Genomic DNA, 18,562 nt, shown 5'->3' with positions numbered 1-18,562 from the left:
GAGAGATTCTCCGGTTACATCGCCACTTGTGGTTTTCTTACCAGCAACAGCTTGGTGGAAGAGAGAGAGAGAGAGAGAGAGAGAGAGAGAGAGAGAAAATGGGAACGGGTTGAAGGAGGAGTCCATCCGAGAGAGAGAGAGAGAGAAAAGAGTAAATGGAGGGAACAGGTTGATGGAGGAGTCTAACAGAAAGAGAGAGAGAGAGAGAGAGATTGATTGAAATAGCAATGGGACTAGAGGATCTTGGATCTGTTTCTTCCAAGATCGATAAGGACGGTGGAGAAGGGTTGGTGGGGTGTTGTGTTGGAGAACAGAAAGGTGCTTGTGACTACTCCCTAAATGCTGTCATATGGCTTGTAGTTACATTTGTATGTGATTGTATATTAGATATAATCAGTATATATATATATATATATATATATATATATATATATATATATATATATATATATATATATATATATATATACAGTACAGTGTACCTGCATTTGCGTATGAGTCGCTAAGCGTACTGAGACAAAGTTTTCCCACGGAAACCCTGACATATTTTTCTTCTTCCATTTCAGATTACTTTAGTGCAGTGCTTTGCGGACGGTCCGAGGGATTATATACCCTTTGTCGTGTGTCTTTTGAAGTTTGCGGATCCTAACGCGATTATGATGGATTAACAGAAGATTCGTCTCTTGTTTTTGGCGGCAGGCAGGAGGGAATACTCGCAAGTTCAGGTAAGATTTGTTTATGTGGCTTATGATATTCTCTCTCTCTCTCTCTCTCTCTCTCTCTCTCTCTCTCTCTCTCTCTCTCTCTCTCTCTCTCTCTCTCTTGCTGTTTGCTGCAATTTTAACTTGTACATTGAGTTTATATTTTATTTTCTAGAAGGTATTGTTGTTAACCCTACTCTCTCTCTCTCTCTCTCTCTCTCTCTCTCTCTCTCTCTCTCTCTCTCTCTCTCTCTCTCTCTCTCTTGGTGTTTGTTGCAATTTCAACAGAAACATTCATTTATATTTTATTTTCTAGAAGGGAATGGCATTAACCCTAACCCTCAACCTTGCCCTTTATCCGATCTTGGAACGAACATGAGTGTATAAATTCTCACCAAAGAGTTATAGAGCTCAACAATTCAGTAACTTAAAAAGCCCCGTAGGAGGGTAGTGCCGTCAGTGCACCTCACGCTGTGCACTGCAGGCATTACTTAAGGTTCTCTGTGGTGTCCCTTCGGCCCCTAGCTGCAACCCCTTCCATTCCTTTACTGGACCTCCGTTTAAATTCCCTTTCCAGCTTTCTTTCCCAACTGCAAAAGGTTTTCCTCGTGTTACACCTTTCAGACCTATTTTTTTTTTTTTTACTCAATTTCCCTTTCAGCACTGAATGACCTTATCATAGGTCCCAGCAGTTGGCCTTTGGCCTAAATTCCGTATTCCATTTCATTCCATTCCATTCCATTTCATTCTATTCCATTCCATTCCATTCCATTCCATTCCATTCCATTCCATTCCAGTAAGTTGAAAAGATTTGTGTATGTTCCTCCTTCAGTTTGCCTTTGGAAATGTGAATCTCTCTTTCAAAGATATCTATTTATTATTATTATTATTATTATTATTATTATTATTATTATTATTATTATTTAGGTGATATACCTTATTCATATGGAACCAGACCACCAAAGGGGCCACTGACTTGAAATTCAAGCTGATTGAATAGCGTTCTTTTGACAGAGCTTATAGAAGGTAACGGGAAATACAAAAATATTTCTGCTTATAAAGCATGCAGCAACCCCTCCCCGCCCCCGCCCCCATCCTGGTACGCGATATTGCCTTAATAGCTCGTTCAAACGATGGGACAATTGAATTACCTGTCAAAACCTGCCATTATCCATTTATGAAGCAAAAGTGCCCCGAAATAAACGCGATTATCTTGACGTGTTGTTCACAACAGGAATTCTTTTTTTTTTTTTCGTCAGCAATAAATGCAGTCTCTCGATTAATGGAGCCTTTTGTGTTTTAGTCAGAGGGTGAACTCACTTGATACGTCGTGGATTTCACTCGGATATATACACATGAAGAGACATAGGCATAAATGCGTGTTTTTGTGTGTGTGTATGTGTGTGTATGTATGAATGTATGCGTTATACGAGGGTGATGTTTTTTTATCTGCAAAACACCTAATTTACAATGATTTACAAAAATGTAGTGCTTTATAAAATTCATTGTATATGCATATATATATTTATATACAGTATATATAGGCTATGTATACAGTATATATATATATATATATGAATTATATATATATATATATATATATATATATATATATATATATATATATATATATATATATATGTGTGTGTGTGTGTGTGTGTGTGTGTGTGTGTGTGTGTGCAGTGCAGAGAGAGAGAGAGAGAGAGAGAGAGAGAGAGAGAGAGAGACTTCCTATAAATTTAAGTGAGACACAAGTAATGCTGACTAATTATATCACAAATGGATTAGAGAGAGAGAGAGAGAGAGAGAGAGAGAGAGAGAGAGAGAGAGAGAGAGAGAGACTTAAAGTTGAATCTAAGAAAACAAAAGTAATGAGGACAAATTATGCACAAGGAAATGCAATAACAACAGATAGAGAAAGGATTAATAAGGTTGAATCTGTCAAACATTTAGGACCACTGATATCCAGTACAGGTCCTCTTGAGTTGGAATTGAATGAAAGACTTAAAAAAAAAAAGGAAAATCAATTAGGCAGGTTGAATAAGATTAGGAAATCAAATAGACTGAAATTGCATTGGGAAATGAGATTGTACTTTAGTATAGAATAGTATAATCTAGATTGCCATGAAAATCAGTGTCGTGGTTGTATTGTTGAATATTATGAGTTCATAATTACACCAGTAAGCTGTATTCTTCGTAAGAGATAAAAGAAGAAGAACACTGTTCATTTTGATGAATTGAAAAGAACGTGGAATTCGTCAGAATGACGTGATTTCTCGGAAGCTGAACGAAGGACTAGGTTTAGAAAGTAGAGAGGAGGAATCCGCTTCTGCTATGGTAAGCAGATTAAGAAGCAGATTAAGCAGAGGGAGAAAGAAAGAAAGGAGAAAAGAAACAAGGGCTTAGATGTCAGTTGATAAAACCGCTCGCTAGCATTATCATACGCTATCGTTTACGGAGGAAGGTTCGTTCAGCTGGTCGACCCGAAGCGAACGGAAAACTGTCTGGTCCGACTTAGATATTCTTTTAACGTTTTGATAAATGAGGCGAAGGCTGAAAAGAGAGAAGGAGGAAACACTTATAGATGAATAAATAGAGGAGACAGGGAAACTGAGGAAACGCATGAGGGTTTGTAGGGGGGAGGCGAAGGAGAAAATCCCCCCCTTGGAAGAGGAGAGCAAATGATAGGGGAAAAGAGAGAGAGAGAGAGAGAGGAGGATGAATATGAAGAGAATCCATTGCTTGATTACATTCCCCCTCCCCTGAGGACCGTCCGATATTTTTACTCTAAAGTTGGTCCCGTCTTTTAACAGGACATAAATACACACCTTTCAACTTGGGTAGGTTTTATATATATATATATATATATATATATATATATATATATATATATATATATATATATATATATATATATATAGAGAGAGAGAGAGAGAGAGAGAGAGAGAGAGAGAGAGAGAGAGAGGGCCTTACCTTACAGACCTTACAATTCGTTCAGGTTGCCCCAGGTCCTCATGTGAGCACCTTTGATGTCTACCAGAGGAGTTGCTAACGCATCTTCCGGTATATTTTGCATCTTCCAGTCTTGGATGGTCTGGGATGCATCTTAGATATTTGTCCAGCTTATTCTTAAACACATCTACGCTCACTCTGTTATGTTCCTCAGATGAGCTGGTAGACCGCTGCATTATCGATGCTGGTGCGTGGTGGATTAATGTCCTGTGTGCTTTCCTTAATTTTTCCTGGTATAGTTTTTGGCATATTAATCTACCTCTGCTTGCTCAGATAATTTTAGTTCCATGATGTTTTTCAGTAATTCCCTATCTGTTTCCATGCTTGAATTACCATGTAGCGTTCTCTTCTCCTTTCAAGACTATATAAATTTAAAATTGTAGTCTTTCCCGTATCAAGGTTATTCTTCTATTCTATGTAAATGACCTTTGTGTTCTCTATTTGTGCAATATCCTTTTGGTAGTGTGGGTACCATATTATATTGCAATATTCAAATGGCCCAGGAAAGTGTTCGAATGCCTCATCATCTTGGGATGAGATTGCGACCCTCTCAATCAACAGAAAAATACAGTGGTTATTATTGATGAATCGTGTTGTTGACATTGTTCCTCTTCCCCCGGGAATCGAACCCGGGATCGAATGATAATGGAGACGAGAATTACTGGACGATGATGTCCATTTTATATATATATATATATATATATATATATATATATATATGTGTGTGTGTGTGTGTGTATATGTGTGTGTGTGTGTATAACATATACATACGCAAGTACAATGAAAGTATGTATATACATACGCATACATCTTTCAGCATATGTTAACACTTGGGCGTATATCGCTGGTAAGACCTTTTCCTCATTAGAGGCACGCGAAGTAGAAGAAGAATTCTCCCTCTCCTCCCCTTTCTCTCTCCTTCCTGCGACCATAGACGTAGGCTAACTCATCTTTAAGGGAAAGGAGCCCCCCCTCTTCTCTCTCTCTCTCTCTCTCTCTCTCTCTCTCTCTCTCTCTCCTCTCTCTACGGGGAAAGCCATTCGGAAACCCCCACCAGATAAATAAAGTCTTGCTTCTCGGCGAAACAGAAACTGTTTAGTAATGTTTCTTGGGTCTTTTTCTTTATCTCTCATAAGTATATGTTTCTATAATGCTTCGTTTCACTGTATCAGCTGTGCCGCTGGTATAGTGAGTGGTTAGTGTCGTGGCATGCCACTCAGATGTCGCTGCTTCGCGTCTCGGTCAGGGCGATGAAAAATCACTTGGCTCTCTATCTTGATCAGTTACTGCCGCAGTGTGGGGTCTGCTGCGGTGGGGGGTTGGAACCAACATTCTTTGGAAGCTTGAAATTCAAGTCAGTGGCCCCTTTGGTGTACTTGTTCATGTGAATAGGTTTCATCTAATAATAATAATAATAATAATAATAATAATAATAATAATAATAATATAATAATAATAATAATGTATGGATTATTACCATAATATATATTAAACAAGACATATATTCATATCCCGTTTTGAAAATGTTGTATTTTTATTTTTTTAATTTATTATTGTCAGAAAGGGCATTTTTGCTCCATATAATAATTATTTTCTTGTTTTAACAGTGTACATTTATTTTGTGTATTTTTACACCATATTATATATGACATTATATATATTTATATTATATATATGTACAGTATGTACATAGTATGTATACATATGTATACATGTGTATATATATAATACGTATACACTGTACGTATATAAAAAAACGCTAGCGGTTATGAGATTAAAACAACACGCTTGTATGACAACCGATCCTCTGTAATATGAAGCATCATATAACATGATTAAAAAACAGGTTGCTCGGGCCTCTCTCTCTCTCTCTCTCTCTCTCTCTCTCTCTCTCTCTCTCTCTCTCTCTCTCTCTCTCTCTCTCTCTCAAACCAATTGGCGATCGGCAGTTTGTCTCTCTTTCCGCGCCCGTGGTGTTACCTCCTGTCTCCTAGGCAAAGTAAAACACAGGGGAAGTTTGAGCCCAAGTTTGTGTGGAAACTTTGGACTGTCTTAATGAATCGTTTTTACTTTGGGGAAGGTTTTTTTTTTTTCCTAGGGACACTAGTTTTTTTCTTGTTACCTCGGGCGGTAACATTCCCAGGCGCCAAGTTCAGTTGCGGAAAACGGAAACTTATTTAAGTATGTGTGTGTGTGTGTTTTTTTTTTTGTTATGAAATTTCGATGAGTGTGGGAAGGTTAGGAGAGAGCTCTGTGTGTGTGTTTTTTTTTTCATTTAGTTTTTTTTCCATTCAAAAGTTTATATAATATAGATTTATTTTTATATCAGTACCTCTGTGGGCTTTTTTTCTTCAGGAATTCATATTGTTGTTTTAAAATTTCAGTATATATGATATATATTGGTATGTAAATATATATATATATATATATATATATATATATATATATATATATATATATATATATATATATATATATATATATATATATATATATATATATATATATATATATATATATATATATATTTAGGATGTAGTTTTCTCTTAAACCTTTTCATTAAAAGCAATCGCTCTAGTGGCATCATTATCTAGCAAAAATTTTTCATATCGGCGAATTTTTTCCGACCCCTCATGCTTCAGTGTTTGGTGAAAAAAATACGCATTTATTGATGTATGAATGTATGTGTGTGTTTGTGTATGTGTTTGTGTGTGCGTGTGTGTGTGTGTCTTTACACGTATGTATGCTCTGACTTATCAGAATATACCTTCAATTGTTTATTCGTCCATAACCTTAAGTAATTTTGATATTTAAGTAAATTTGATTCTGTGTATTACTTACCGCTATTTTTTCAGATTTAAATAATCTCTTTTGTTGATAATTTGCTGGGCAGTTTCGTCGTCCTTTTAATCGATTGTATTACATAATAGTAATGGTAAAAGCGTTTGTAATGAAAATTGGGATAATTGAGCTAAATAGTAAAAGAGTTTGTAATCAAAATGGAGATAAATGTACTAATAGTAAAAGAGTTTGAAACAAAAACTGGGATAAATGTAGAAATAGTAAAAGAGTTTGTAGTAAAAATTGATTGAATGGAACATATAGTGAAACGGTATGTAATGAAAATTTCGCTAATTCTAGAAATAGTGAAACAATTTTTAATAAAAATTGAGATAATTGTAGAAACAGTAAAAGAGTTTGCAATGCAAATTGAGATAATTGCACTAAAATAGTAAAAGAGTTTGTAATAAAAATTTAGATGATAATATTAGTAATAGTTGTTGACTGGCATTCATGACGCCAGAGTTCTTGCGTGCAATCCGTGTTGCACGATTTTATTTTTCACTAGAATGGAATGAAATACAAAATTTATTATCTTGATGGAAATAACACTGCAGTCATCTGTCAGTCTCACGTGGGGAGCAAACCGTTTCCTATTTTTAAGGTCTTGGTTGAGCGATCGAGATTATTTTTTCCTCTAGCCCGACGCACACTTTGTACCAGAGTGAAAATATGTCTGAAAAACTTTGCAAGCGGATCAGAAAGAAAGAGTGATATTTTAGAAAAATATTAAAATTTGATGGAAAACGTTGCAAATGTATTAAAAAGAAAGATTGAAGTTTTAGAAAAAAATAGACAATAATATTAAAATGTGTTGGGAAAACTTTGCCAGTGAATAAAAAAAAAAGTTATATTTTAGAAAAATAGACAATAATGTTAGAATTTGATGGAAAACGTTGTAAATGTGCTAAAAAGAAAGTGAGTGATATTAGAAAAATAGACATTAATATATAAAATATGATAGGAAAAATTGTAGATGAATAAAAAAGAAAGAGTGATATTTTAGAAAAATAGACAATATTATTAGAATTTGATGGGAAACGTTGAAATGTATTAAAAAGAACGTGAGTGATCGTAGAGAAATAGACATTATTATATAACATGTGATAGGAAAATTTGCAAATGTATTAAAAAGATTTATATTTTAGAAAAATAGACATTATTAAAATTTGATGGAAATATTGCAAATGTATTAGAAAGAAAGTGAGTGATTTTAGAGAAATGGACATTAATATATAAAATATGATAGAAAAACTGCAAGTGAATCAAAAAGAGAAAGAGATATTTTATAAAAATGGACAATAATATTAAAATTTGATGGAAAAAATTGCAAATATATGAAGAAGAACGTGAATAGAAAAAAAGAGTGATGTTTTAGAAAAATAGACAATAATATAAGAATTTGATGGAAAACGTTGCAAATGTATTAAAAGAAAGTGAGTGATATTAGAGAAACAGATATTAATATATAAAATGTGATAGAAAGAACTGGAAATGAATGAAAAAGAGAGTAAGTGACATTAGAAAAATACACATTGATAAATAGAATATGATGGAAAGCATTGCAGAGTAATAAAAAATATGTGATATTTTAGAAAAATAAAGAATAATATTTAAACATGATGGAAGAGTTTTGTATGTGAATTAAAAAGCGAGTGAGTGATAGTAAAAAATAGACAATGATATTTGAGCTAGTTTTAGTTTTTCTACCATTCAGTGAATATGCATGATTTAAAAGGATTTAAAGTTTGTTTTATTGTTCTGGGAATTATTCCAAAACTATTGAGTTGAATTTACTTGAGAGTTTTGAGTGAGAAGATATCTATATACATATGAATTTTACATATATATACTGTGTATATATATATATATATATATATTATATATATATATATATATATATATATATATAATATATATATATATATATATATATATATATATATATGTGTGTGTGTGTGTGTGTGTGTGTGTTGTGTGTAAAGCAATTCATACTTTGTTTAATGACAGTGACTTGTCACAGGGTTGTCTTGCCTTGTTAATCAAACTGCCTTAGCAAGAAACTGCTTGTTATGTATTTTTAGATCATTGTTTTGACATTAGGAAATGGCAGAGAGTTCTCCTTCTGCGCATGCGCGTCGGTATAATGTATAATGAAAGCTATGATTCCAACAGCGTCACCCAACATCCAACCTTTTGTCAACACGGCTCATGGATGAAGAACAAACATGGGCGGAGAGAGAGAGAGAGAGAGAGAGAGAGAGAGAGAGAGAGAGAGAGAGAGAGAGAGAGGCACAAACAGACAGAGAGAAAGAGAAACAGACAGGCATAAAGAGAGTGATGAAGGAGAGAGAGAGAGAGAGAGAGAGAGAGACAGAGAGGAGAGATAAAGAGAGAGAGTAAGGGAATAGAGACAGACAGACAGAGGGAGAGATAAAGGCAGACAGAGAGAGAGAGAAGAGAGAGAGAGAGTGTGTGTAGGAAGCTGTTTGCCGGATTATGTAGCTTATGGTCCCTGGAGTCGGGTGGTGTTCGGAGAAGGTGTGTCAATATTGATAAAATGAGGCAGCAGGGAGCCGGCGGCCTCTGGCCCACGATGGGTTTCGTGGGTCAGTCGTGTTTTCGGAGGGGGGGAAGAGGAGGAGGGGAGGGGAGGATTAGGAAGGAAGAAGGGGCGGGCGGAAGAACAGGAATAATAATGTCCTGAAGAAGAAGAAGGATGTTGTGAATAGGATATATATATATATATATATATATATATATATATTATATATATATGGAAATAAATTTCTGACTCACTTCGGGATCGAACCCCGGTCTCCCAAGTGTTACGAAGGCAAGGGCGCTTCCAACCTCCTGACTGTGTTGTGTGTGTGGGTCAGTCGGCAGCACCTTTGCCTTTCATTTGAGAGAGGGACCTGGCCTGGGTTCGATCCCGATGTGGGTCAGAAATATATATGTACATATATATATTTATATATATTTGCGTATATGTATATACATATATATATAACATGTGTATATACGTATATATACATATATATACACATACATACATACATACATACATACATACATACATACATGCAACTCGTTCGGAATTTCTTTCATGTTTTGAAGCGTAGCTCGATTTTTATTTTTTATTTATTGTTTTTATTTATTTATTTACTTATTTTTTTTTTTGTAAGATAAAGGATTTCATCTAAGTGGTGCCCATTCCATGGAAGTCTTGGCAGACGGCTGAATGGCCTTGGTGCAGTTTGTGTGTGTGTGTATGTTTATGTATGTACGTGTTTTCTTGCATCTATATAATGCATAATTTATCAATGTTGATAAGCCCAGATTGTTTTATAATTATTTCCAAAACGTTTGTTTCCATAAATTACCATAATCCTTACATAATGGCCGTTTATGTAATCACGGTTTGTTTACCCATTTCATAGTTTGTTTAGGCATTTGTTGTTACAAAGTCAATTCATATATATATATATATATTATATATATATATATATTTATATATAATATAAATATATATATATATATATATATTTTATTTAATAATTAAGTCCCTTATATTGTCTCGGGAGTACAGTGCTTGAAAAAAATTCTTGCTTGCTTGCTGTAGACATTGGTGAATATCTTCGATGTTCTTATGAATTGTTTTGTGTTTTATTTATTTGTCTTTTTCGTCTGATAAGTTTTTTTTTACGTATAGAGGTTTGGGGTTGAAGGGAGATGGGGGGAATGGCTCCGGGGTTGGTGGAATTCCACCCATATTTATGCTTCCATGAATTTTTTTTTTTGCATTTTATGTTTTTAGATTTATTTTTATATAGAAAGTCTCTCTCTCTCTCTCTCTCTCTCTCTCTCTCTCTCTCTCTCTCTCTCTCTCTCTCTCTCTCTCTCTCTCTCTCTATGTTTGGATTGGGATTAACATATATACAGTATATATATAAAAATATACATATATATACATATACATACATACATACACAAAAAGAGAATGTGTATGTATATATATATATATATATATATATATATATATATATATATATAGAGAGAGAGAGAGAGAGAGAGAGAGAGAGAGAGAGAAAATGTATAGATATATATAAATATATACATATATAATATATATATAATATATATATATATATATATATATATATATATATATATATATATATATATATATATATATAGAGAGAGAGAGAGAGAGAGAGAGAGAGAGAGAGAGAGAGATCGGGTACATGTCTCTGGGACCCCGAATCGAGATATGAGAGGGGGCGGGTCGATGTGTCCTCCCGGGAGGATTGTTTGCCAAAGCGGCAAAGGATTGGCTCAGGCAATTGAAAGTGGATTACGGACGTGAATTGAAATTGCTTTCACATGCAAACTGCGGACTGGAAACGCTTTATAAGAGTTCAAGAAAAACAGAAGGGTGGAGAGGATTCCAGAGTTTGGTAGGAACAGTCAAGAGTTAGGATGCGAATGCATTTTAATGTCGTTGAGCCAACGCCCCTTTATGGAGGTGCAGTGTGTGCGGTTGTTGAATACGAATGGCAGAATGTTGAGTAATGATGATGGAGAGGTTGAGAAAAGTTGATGATTTGATTACTTTAAGAGAATATTATATGTATATATTATATATATACATATATATATATATATATATATATATATATATATATTTATGTATATATGATATATATATCCATGTGTATATATATATATATATATATATATATATATATATATATATATATATATATATATATATATATATATATATATATATATATATATATATATATATGTATATATATAAGTATATAATTATATATATTTATATATATATATATATATATATATATATATATATATATATATATATATATATATATATATATATATGTATATACATATATATATATTTTGTATGTGTGTATTGCTCATTCATTCGCCCATTCATTCAAAACTAAAAACCCAGTTATTAAAAATCAAGGTTTACAGTAACAGAAACAGACCTCTGTTCATATGGCAGCCTGTAAGCGAAGCGGAAATTGGGTCTGGCAAAAATACACTGGGTTTCATTGACTCCTCTCACTTTAAAACTTTATTCTGGCCTGAAGTGGCGTGTGAGTGAGTACCCGTGTTGTGTCCTGATAAATGCCGGCAGAATTTGTTGTGGAGTTTTCCTGGAATTTTCCTGGAATTCTGTAGAGTTTTTTTTTTTCATATAAATGTGAATTGGTATGAGTCATTCTCTCGCTGAGTTTTTGGCCGTTATTCTTCGTTAAAGATTGGGAAAGCGTTCAGAAATGTACCTTTTTATGAGATTTTTCTTTACTCTCTCTCTCTCTCTCTCTCTCTCTCTCTCTCTCTCTCTCTCTCTCTCTCTCTCTCTCTCTCTCTCTCTCTCTCTCTAAGTGAAGGAATAATTCCTGTGGGCTGGATAATCAGGTTATGATTAAGTGTGCTGAATAATAAAGAGGTCATGTCTAAATATATATATATATATATATATATATATATATATATATATATATATATATATATATATATATATATATAATGTACATATATATGTGCGTGTATATAATGTGTGTATTGTTTATAATTTCTAATTTATATGAATATATATACGTATTTAAACATATTTATATATATAGTTTTTTATTTATATATATATAAAATTTTTATTTTTCTTTATAGTGTACACATATATATATATATATCAGACGGAGTCAAGCAAACTGTAATGTGTGAAGGGTGGACTAATAGTGGGAAGGGGCCTTTGAAATTCAGCCCAGCGTGTAGGGGGGGGGGAGGGGTGGGCAGGGGGCGGATGCATGAATTTTCTCTCTCCCTTTTCCCGGCCCCTTCCTATAGAGGCAATTTTCTCCCTCTCTCCATTACGTAGTTCGGCCTCTCTCTTGTTGCTTGTTTCCCTTTGCGGCGTTTGTAATACTGATGTTCTTTTACTTTTGTTTTGAAGTCGAACATATATATATATATATATATATATATATATATATATATATATATATATATATATATATATATATATATAATGTTTGCGTCTACGATCACTTTGGGAAATTCATTTTTCGTCTTTTATTTTCATTTTCCTCTTTCCTACGTATTTTAAAAATTTAAATGAATGAAAGATGAATAAATAAATATATGAATATATATGTATATATGAATGAATATATTAATGTATATAACACATACATGTATTTTTTGTGTATGAGCCTTTATTTCTTTCTTGCTTGTACTTCGATTGTATATATTATCTGTATATTCGCTGAAATTCTCAGCCAAGAATCACAGTGTAATTTTCAAATGAAAACTGGTTTATTTTCTCTTACTTTGAAAGCTTCAACTATTCGTAAAGGCGGTGTAGATGTCATGTTACTGATTACTAGCCGTATTTTCTCTCTCTCTCTCTCTCTCTCTCTCTCTCTCTCTCTCTCTCTCTCTCTCTCTCTCTCTCTCTGTTTCAGAGATGTTCTGTGCATGTAGATAGACTTACTGTGACCAAACATATACACACACATACACATATGTACATGTTTTATTGTGTATAAAATTATATTCACATACAGATATATATATGTATCTGTCTGTCTAAATATACACACACACATATATATATACATACATAGATACAGATATACACGCTGATTTGAGAGTTAGCAAATATCCATGTATATTTAGATATGGTTTGTTAACCGCTTTCAGGAAGATGTTAAATTTGTTCCCAGCAATTTTATATATATAATAGTATGTTATAACTTCCAGGAATACTCAGATGTAGTTCGTATTGAATAATGCATATTAATTTGGCTTCTAGTTTATAATACTTGTGAAACGTTAAAAAAAAAAAAAGAATTCAGTGTAGGAAGCATTTTTGCAAAATCCTCAGGCACAGGAGATTGTCATGGCTCTCGACATTAAATAGCCAGGAAATGCAGTTTGTCGGTTTTATCCCCGACTCGTGAGTTGTCGGAAATTGAATGTCGCGCGGAAATTGAAAGTATTTTGGAAAATTAAAGAAGAAAGAATTTCGCGATGGTGCGGAAATTTGAGGAATTGCTGAGTTGCTTTTGAGGTTATTGTGTCTTTAATAAATGGTAGTTGTTTCGGCGAGAAGATTTCATTAGTGAAATTGACTGGTATATGTTATATACATGTATATATATATATATATATATATATATATATATATATATATATATATATATATATATATCATAATATATGTTTATATGTACTAAATGTATATATGAATATATATAATTTATATATACAGTATATATATATATATATATATATATATATATATATATATAATATATGTAGAATGTATTTGCCGTATTTTGTCAGTAGTGAACGTTACATGTGTTTTGAGAAGTGCTTCACCCCTGGTGTTAGAATATTGACTTAGTATTAAGTGTGCATAACTGGAACCTCCAAAGTTCAAGCGAAGATGCAGTATATTCCTAACCCTAAAACAACTCTCCTTGTATTTTGATAATTTGCTTACCTTTTTATCCGTTTACATATTGATTTAATTATTTTTTTAATAATAATATCTTTATCTCTTCTTTCTGTATTTCCTGTCACCTTGTTATTTTCAAATGAACAATGGAAGCTGAATTTCAAATCAGTGTGGTGGGCTTGTTCCATATGAGTAGGGTTCGTCTTCTTAATAATAATAATAATAATAATAATAATAATAATAATAATAATAATAATAATAATAATATAATCTTTATATTCTTTGGAAGCTTGAATTTCAAGTCTATGGCCCCTGTGGTGGGCTTGTTCCATCTGAATAAGATTGATCTTCTGAACAACAATAATAATAATAATAATAATAATAATAATAATAATAATAATAATAATACATTCTTTGGAAGCTTGAACTTCAAGTCAGTATACCCATGGTGGGCTTGTTCAATATGAATCTGAATAATAATAATAATAATAATAATAATAATAATAATAATAATAATAATATGTAACAATAATAATAATTCTCAAGTAAGGACGTCATCCACATCTCTGAGGAGAAAAGTAATTGGATGGCAATTTCCCCGAGTGAGAAATTGTCAGCAATTCACTTAAAGTCGAGACAACGACGTACAATACAGAATAATGTTTTGGTGACATTGGTAATGGAGATACAGTGTTATTGATGTAACCCCCGAGGCTTTTTGTATTTCATCGCTGTAACTTGTCGGTAACTGAGTATGAACTGTTTTGTTAGTCTTGGAAGGAAGTATTGTGTGTGTGTGTGTGTTTGGGAAGGATGGATGAACAGCAAAGATACTGAAGTGTGTAAATGGCAAAATTTATATCACAGTGGAAATACCTTTAGGGAGGCCTTGCATTTCAGATAGTTCTACAGCTTTGCCACCTATTCTGCTAACGTTATAACGACCATTACACTACAGTTATTACGTGATATTAGATGTCGTCATTCGTACTGTGTTGCCAGGGTATCCAAGTGTATTATGGGAATGTTGTTGTGTGGGAAACTTGAATAAAAAGGGAAGGATAAATTCAGGTTTTGTTGTTGCTGTGGTCGATGGTCGATCAAGGGTGAGGGTTGAGGGAAAGGGTGGGGAGGATGACAGGTTGAGGAGAAGGGAGAGGGTTGATTGGTCATAGGGTGAGGGACTGATTGGCAGATGAGTGGTGTAGGTGTGTGGGGAAGGGGGAGATTGGCAGGAGGGACAAAAAGGGGAATGTGGTTCGTTGCAAGTTTTTGCAATTTTCTTCGTAGAGATACAGTTTTCTTTGGTGCTGGGGAGAAGGTTTTTCATTATCTTCAAGGGTTGTTTTGTGACGTTTTTACATTCTCTCTCTTCTCTCTCTCTTCTCTCACACACACACACACACACACACACACACACTGATATTATCTCTCTCTTTCTGTCTGTCACACACAACCTCTCTCTCTCTCTCTCTCTCTCTCTCTCTCTCTCTCTCTCAACAACAACAACAACAACTCCCCCTGTCTCTATTTTACGAAATTTCTCTCTCTCTCTCTCTCTCTCTCTCTCTCTCTCTCTCTCTCTCTCTCTCTATTATCTCTCTCTTTCTCTCTGTCACACACACAATATTATCTCTCTCTCTCTCTGTCACACTCTCGCTCTCTCTCTCTCTCTCTCTCTCTCTCTCTCTCTCCCCCCTAAACACACACATACACACAACAACAATAACTCCCTCTATCTCTATTTTACAGCATCTCTCTCTCTCTCTCTCTCTCTCTCTCTCTCTCTCTCTCTCTCTCTCTCTCTGCCTCATAATCCGCCATTGCAAAATCCTTTCCACATCGCGCCTAATCTTCCTCCAATTCGTAACAGTTAAGCTGAAACGAATTCTCATCGCTCGCGACATATAAATAGTATATTCCGAAATACCCCTTTAAGCGTCCAGTCTCCCCGAAGGCAGTTAAAAGAACAAATGAACTGCTTTGAGAATGATAATGAAAGACGCTCTATGCAAATGAGGGATAATGATCTGCGCTGATCGCGGTTCTGAGTGGTATTTATTGGCCGGATTTGGCAGGGCGGGGGCGGGGTTGGGGGTGGGGGTGGGGGAAGTCGTTGGGGTTCTGCGTCGTTTCGGCTGCGACCGTGAATGATGGAATTGGAAAAGGAATGAAAATAAGAAGAAACGGAAAAAATGTTGTTTGAAATGTTGTTTCGTCTACGTTTTTCATGCGTCCGTGAACGAGTGGAATTGGAATAGGAATGAAAATAAAAAGAGACGGGGAAAATGTTGTTTGAAATGTTGTTTCATCTACGTTGTTTGTGCGTTCTTGAATGAATGGTACTGGAAAAGGACGAAAATAAAAAGAAACGGGAAATGTTGTTTCATCTATGTCTTTCTACGTTCATGAACGGAAATGAAAGAGTGAGTGGGAAAAATGTTGTTTCAAATGTTGTTTCATCTATGTCTTTCAACGTTCATGAACGGAAATGAAAGAGTGAGTGGGAAAAATGTTGTTTCAAATGTTGTTTCATCTATGTCTTTCAACGTTCATGAACGGAAATGAAAGAGAGTGGAAAAAATGTTGTTTGAAATGTTGTTTCATCTACGTCGTTCATCTTTTAAGAACAGAAATAAAAGAGAAGTTGAGAAAATGTTGTTTCATCTACGTCGTTCATCTTTTAAGAACAGAAATGAAAGAGAGAAGTTGGGAAAATGTTGTTTGAAATGTTGTTTCATCTACGCCATTCAACGTATTCATGAACGGAAAGAAAGAAAGATAGAAGTGGGAAAATTGTTGTTCAAATGTTGTTTCATCTACGTCTTTCATCTTTTAAGAACGGAAATAAAGAGAAACGGAAAAAATGTTTATTGAAATGTTGTTTCATCTACGTCCTTCATCTTTTAAGAACAGAAATAAAAGAGAGGAATGGGAAAAATGTTGTTTCAAATGTTGTTCCGTTTACATAATTCATGCATCCGTGAACGGACGGAATTGGAAAAGGACCGAAGATAGAAGAGAGAAATGGGTAACAATGTTGTTTCAGATGTTGTTTCAAGTACTTCGTCCTTGCGTCCGTGAACGTACGGAATTGAAACGGGACGGAAAATTAAAAAAGAACGGAAATGAAACAGAATCGAAAACTGAGAGAGAGAAATGGGTAAAAATGTTGTTTCAGATGTTGTTTCATCTACTTGGTTCTGTCGTGAGCGGAAGAAAGTTGAGCAGAACGAAAATAAAAATAAATGGGGTAAATGTTGTCTAATGTTGTTTCTTCTTAAAAATAAATGGGATGAATGTTGTTTCATCCACGGCGACCTTACGTCAAAGGAACGAACAAAAGTGAAACCGGACCGAAAAAAATAGAAATCGTTATATATATATATATATATATATATATATATATATATATATATATATATATATATATATATATATATATATATATATATATATATATATATATACACGTGTGTGTATTTATACATTCCAAACCTTTGATTCGTATATCTGCTTAAAAGCTGGAATTCCATTCCAGTTTACGGTATCCGGTTGGAATTTAGACGGCCGAATTCATACATGAATTTGCACTAAACAAGAAACTCGCTTATTCCGGTCTACGCGTTCACTTGCGCGCGCGCGCACGCAAGCACGTGGAAGGACAAGGCGCTGAGATTTGACAGTAAACAAAGAAACTCGCTTATTCCAAGGTGAGAATTTATGTGTATATCTATATAATATATATATATATATATATATATATATTTAACAGTATATATTATATATATATATATATATATATATATATATATATATATATATAATATATATATATATATATATATATATATATATATATATATATATATATATATATATATATATATATATGTGTGTGTGTGTGTGTGTGTGTGTATGTGTATGTGTGTGTTCAGAAACAGCCAGAAGATTTATTTGAGATTTTGAAAACGTGTAAATTATGTTTCCTCATACTTGAGCGTTTAAATAAGTATAAGTATATATATATATATATATATATATATATATATATATATATATATATATATATATATATATATACGTATATATATAAAACTGAAAGATTTCACAAGCAGAATGGAAGCAAAAAAAAAAAAAATAACCAATTCTAGCCCACCCAATTTTCCTTTCAAGGTACGTCACATATTTTTAGCAGACTTCCAAAGTAAACTATAAACTTCTAGGTAAAATGCAAATGGAAAGGATATTTCCAGAAAACATGTAAAAAATGCGCCGAAGTTCCTTAGGCGCAATCGAGTTTTCTGTACAGCCGCTACAGCGTATAATCGAGGCCACCGAAAATAGATCTATCTCTCGGTGGCCTCTGTATGATGCTGTATGAGCCGCGGCCCATGAAACTTTCACCACGGCCCGGTGGTGGCCTGCCCTATATCGTTGCCAGAAGCACGATTATGGCTAACTTTAACCTTAAATAAAATAAAAACTACTGAGGCTAGAGGGC

The 18,562-nt window shown here is 33.8% G+C and overlaps 1 long non-coding RNA gene across 1 annotated transcript in view; it reads left to right on the top strand.

The window, feature by feature from the left end:
- Window positions 1–18,562, top strand: part of LOC136838417 (uncharacterized) — a 592,657-nt gene that overhangs the window by 317,346 nt on the left and 256,749 nt on the right. Inside the window, exon 3 of the long non-coding RNA XR_010852992.1 lies at window positions 567–725. This is a non-coding gene — a long non-coding RNA (uncharacterized lncRNA). The remainder of the gene's footprint in view (window positions 1–566; window positions 726–18,562) is intronic.

The sequence above is a fragment of the Macrobrachium rosenbergii genome, chromosome 5 (genome assembly GCF_040412425.1).
Source record: "Macrobrachium rosenbergii isolate ZJJX-2024 chromosome 5, ASM4041242v1, whole genome shotgun sequence".
NCBI classification, from domain to species: domain Eukaryota; kingdom Metazoa; phylum Arthropoda; class Malacostraca; order Decapoda; family Palaemonidae; genus Macrobrachium; species Macrobrachium rosenbergii.
Note: the sequence above shows the minus strand (reverse complement) of the source record. Positions and strands in the feature narration are given on the sequence as shown.